Genomic DNA, 4,408 nt, shown 5'->3' with positions numbered 1-4,408 from the left:
AGTCAGTCAGTCAGTGCGTTAATCAGTCAGTGCGTGTATCAGTCAGTCAGAGCGTGTATCAGTCAGTCAGTCAGTGCGTGTATCAGTCAGTCAGTCAGTGCGTTAGTCAGTCAGTGCGTGTATCAGTCAGTCAGAGCGTGTATCAGTCAGTCAGTCAGTCAGCGCGTGTATCAGTCAGTCAGTTAGTCAGTCAGTGTGTGTATCAGTCAGTCAGTCAGTGCGTGTATCAGTCAGTCAGTCAGTCAGTGCGTGTATCAGTCAGTCAGTCAGTGCGTGTATCAGTTAGTCAGTGCGTGTATCAGTCAGTCAGTCAGTCCGTGTATCAGTCAGTCAGTGCGTTTATCAGTCAGTCAGTCAGTGCGTGTATCAGTTAGTCAGTGCGTGTATCAGTCAGTCAGTCAGTCCGTGTATCAGTCAGTCAGCGCGTGTATCAGTCAGTCAGTCAGTGCGTGTATCAGTCAGTCAGTGCGTGTATCAGTCAGTCAGTCAGTCCGTGTATCAGTCAGTCAGTGCGTGTATCAGTCAGTCAGTCAGTGCGTGTATCAGTCAGTCACCGCGTGTATCAGTCAGTCAGCGCGTGTATCAGTCAGTCAGCGCGTGTATCAGTCAGTCATCGCGTGTATCAGTCAGTGTAGGGGGGGAGGGGGGAGGGAGGAGGGAATCGGGGACAGACGAGACTTGATCAGTAATTTTTGCTTTTTCAACATTTTATCTCAGTACAAAACAAACAGAAAAAATGCACAACGTGAACAATGTAAATTAGGGGCGGGGCATACACGCGGACGGGAGGAGGCGAAGGAGAGCGGTCGATGCGCTTACATCGGGGGCCGGGTATCACCTCCCGGGGAGGCGCCGCGCTTACATCGGGGGCCGGGTATCACCTCCCGGGGAGGCGCCGCGCTCACATCGGGGGCCGGGTATCACCTCCCGGGGAGGCGCCGCGCTCACATCGGGGGACGGGTATCACCTCCCGGGGAGGCGCCGCGCTTACATCGGGGGCCGGGTATCACCTCCCGGGGAGGCGCCGTGCTCACATCGGGGGCCGGGTATCACCTCCCGGGGAGGCGCCGCGCTTACATCGGGGGCCGGGTATCACCTCCCGGGGAGGCGCCGCGCTCACATCGGGGGACGGGTATCACCTCCCGGGGAGGCGCCGCGCTTACATCGGGGGACGGGTATCACCTCCCGGGGAGGCGCTGCGCTTACATCGGGGGCGGGTATCACTTCCCGGGGAGGCGCCGCGCTTACATCGGGGGCGGGTATCACTTCCCGGGGAGGTGCCGCGCTTACATCGGGGGCGGGTATCACTTCCCGGGGAGGCGCCGCGCTCACATCGGGGGACGGGTATCACCTCCCGGGGAGGCGCCGCGCTTACATCGGGGGACGGGTATCACCCTCCCGGGGAGGCGCCGCGCTCACATCGGGGGACGGGTATCACCTCCCGGGGAGGCGCCGCGCTCACATCGGGGGACGGGTATCACCCTCCCGGGGAGGCGCCGCGCTCACATCGGGGGCGGGTATCACTTCCCGTGGAGGCGCCGCGCTCACATCGGGGGCCGGGTATCACCTCCCAGGGAGGCGCCGCGCTTACATCGGGGGACGGGTATCACCTCCCGGGGAGGCGCCGCGCTCACATCGGGGGACGGGTATCACCTCCCGGGGAGGCGCCGCGCTTACATCGGGGGACGGGTATCACCTCCCGGGGAGGCGCCGCGCTTACATCGGGGGCCGGGTATCACCTCCCGGGGAGGCGCCGCGCTTACATCGGGGGCGGGTATCACCTCCCGTGGAGGCGCCGCGCTCACATCGGGGGACGGGTATCACCTCCCAGGGAGGCGCCGCGCTTACATCGGGGGACGGGTATCACCTCCCGGGGAGGCGCCGTGCTCACATCGGGGGCCGGGTATCACCTCCCGGGGAGGCGCCGCGCTCACATCGGGGGACGGGTATCACCTCCCGGGGAGGCGCCGCGCTTACATCGGGGGACGGGTATCACCTCCCGGGGAGGCGCCGCGCTTACATCGGGGGACGGGTATCACCTCCCGGGGAGGCGCCGCGCTTACATCGGGGGACGGGTATCACCTCCCGTGGAGGCGCCGCGCTCACATCGGGGGACGGGTATCACCTCCCAGGGAGGCGCCGCGCTTACATCGGGGGACGGGTATCACCTCCCAGGGAGGCGCCGCGCTTACATCGGGGGACGGGTATCACCCTCCCGGGGAGGCGCCGCGCTCACATCGGGGGACGGGTATCACCTCCCGGGGAGGCGCCGCGCTTACATCGGGGGCCGGGTATCACCTCCCGGGGAGGCGCCGCGCTTACATCGGGGGCGGGTATCACTTCCCGGGGAGGCGCCGCGCTTACATCGGGGGACGGGTATCACCTCCCGTGGAGGCGCCGCGCTCACATCGGGGGACGGGTATCACCTCCCAGGGAGGCGCCGCGCTTACATCGGGGGACGGGTATCACCTCCCGGGGAGGCGCCGCGCTCACATCGGGGGACGGGTATCACTTCCCGGGGAGGCGCCGCGCTCACATCGGGGGACGGGTATCACCTCCCGGGGAGGCGCCGCGCTCACATCGGGGGACGGGTATCACCTCCCGTGGAGGCGCCGCGCTCACATCGGGGGACGGGTATCACCTCCCAGGGAGGCGCCGCGCTTACATCGGGGGACGGGTATCACCTCCCAGGGAGGCGCCGCGCTTACATCGGGGGACGGGTATCACCCTCCCGGGGAGGCGCCGCGCTCACATCGGGGGACGGGTATCACCTCCCAGGGAGGCGCCGCGCTTACATCGGGGGACGGGTATCACCTCCCAGGGAGGCGCCGCGCTCACATCGGGGGACGGGTATCACCTCCCGTGGAGGCGCCGCGCTCACATCGGGGGACGGGTATCACCTCCCAGGGAGGCGCCGCGCTTACATCGGGGACGGGTATCACCTCCCGGGGAGGCGCCGCGCTCACATCGGGGGACGGGTATCACTTCCCGGGGAGGCGCCGCGCTCACATCGGGGGACGGGTATCACCTCCCGGGGAGGCGCCGCGCTCACATCGGGGGACGGGTATCACCTCCCGTGGAGGCGCCGCGCTCACATCGGGGGACGGGTATCACCTCCCAGGGAGGCGCCGCGCTTACATCGGGGGACGGGTATCACCTCCCAGGGAGGCGCCGCGCTTACATCGGGGGACGGGTATCACCCTCCCGGGGAGGCGCCGCGCTCACATCGGGGGACGGGTATCACCTCCCAGGGAGGCGCCGCGCTTACATCGGGGGACGGGTATCACCTCCCAGGGAGGCGCCGCGCTCACATCGGGGGACGGGTATCACCCTCCCGGGGAGGCGCCGCGCTCACATCGGGGGCCGGGTATCACCTCCCGGGGAGGCGCCGCGCTCACATCGGGGGACGGGTATCACCCTCCCGGGGAGGCGCCGCGCTCACATCGGGGGACGGGTATCACTTCCCGGGGAGGCGCCGCGCTCACATCGGGGGCCGGGTATCACTTCCCGGGGAGGCGCCGCGCTCACATCGGGGGACGTGTATCACCCTCCCGGGGAGGCGCCGCGCTCACATCGGGGGACGGGTATCACCTCCCAGGGAGGCGCTGCGCTTACGTCGGCCCACATTTAAGATGGCCGCCTCCGCGACGTTTTCTTCCAAGTTGTCTTTTTCGTCAGTGCAACTTTAACCCTTTCACGCACCGTGTGCACGCCCGCGGCCCCTAATCACATTAACCTGTTCCCTGCCAGGCACGCAGAGCGCAGACACAGGGTCCGTTTGGCATCAATAAGCAGAGCAGCAGCGCCCCCTTGTGGCAGATATGGAGAGCCAACGTGTGCGCTATACGCAGGTACCATACACTTCCTTATACACAGCGCACACAGCTATCCCTCACTCTCTCTCTGAGCAAAAGGTCTCATCTAAACACAAAACATGGCTGCCAAGATGCTGGCTCCTCCCACTGCGGGCGGTGACCCCTTTCCCAGCTGCCAGACCTCTTCTCCCCACATAGGGAGTCTCGTGTGACCCCAGGTGAGTCTGCTCATTCCACGTGGAGGACATTTTGGGGGGGACAAAGGATTCTGGGATTGTGTGGAAGGCGTCCTCTGTGACTGTCACGTGGCTGTCCTCTGTGATTGTCACGTGGCTGTCCTCTGTGACTGTCACGTGGCTGTCCGGGTCAGGTCCATGAATCAGAACGCGGGTTAAAAAACGTAAATCTTGTCTCGTTGGACAGTGACCAGGTCATCATCCAGAAAGAGCAGCACCTTGGGCAGAGGGGTAAGACGTCAGTGTACAGAGGGAGGAGGGGGGGAGGAGGAAGGAGGGGAGGAAAGGGGGGAAGAAGGAGGGGGGAGGGGGAAGGGAGGGGGGAGAGGAAGGAGGGGAGGAAAGGGTGGGGAGGGA

The 4,408-nt window shown here is 65.6% G+C and overlaps 1 long non-coding RNA gene across 1 annotated transcript; it reads right to left on the bottom strand.

Moving 5' to 3' along the window:
• Window positions 1-689: 689 nt before the first annotated feature.
• LOC142486577 (uncharacterized) lies at window positions 690-4,266 on the bottom strand. Its single transcript, XR_012799037.1, has 2 exons — window positions 1,911-4,266; window positions 690-1,867 (listed from the first exon to the last, which is right to left on the bottom strand). It is a non-coding gene; the product is annotated as an uncharacterized LOC142486577 (long non-coding RNA).
• Between the last annotated feature and the right edge of the window lie 142 nt (window positions 4,267-4,408).

The sequence above is a fragment of the Ascaphus truei genome, unplaced genomic scaffold, assembly GCF_040206685.1.
Source record: "Ascaphus truei isolate aAscTru1 unplaced genomic scaffold, aAscTru1.hap1 HAP1_SCAFFOLD_959, whole genome shotgun sequence".
Taxonomy (NCBI): domain Eukaryota; kingdom Metazoa; phylum Chordata; class Amphibia; order Anura; family Ascaphidae; genus Ascaphus; species Ascaphus truei.
The sequence above is the reverse complement of the archived record's forward strand: the minus strand, read 5'-3'. Positions and strand labels throughout refer to the sequence as shown.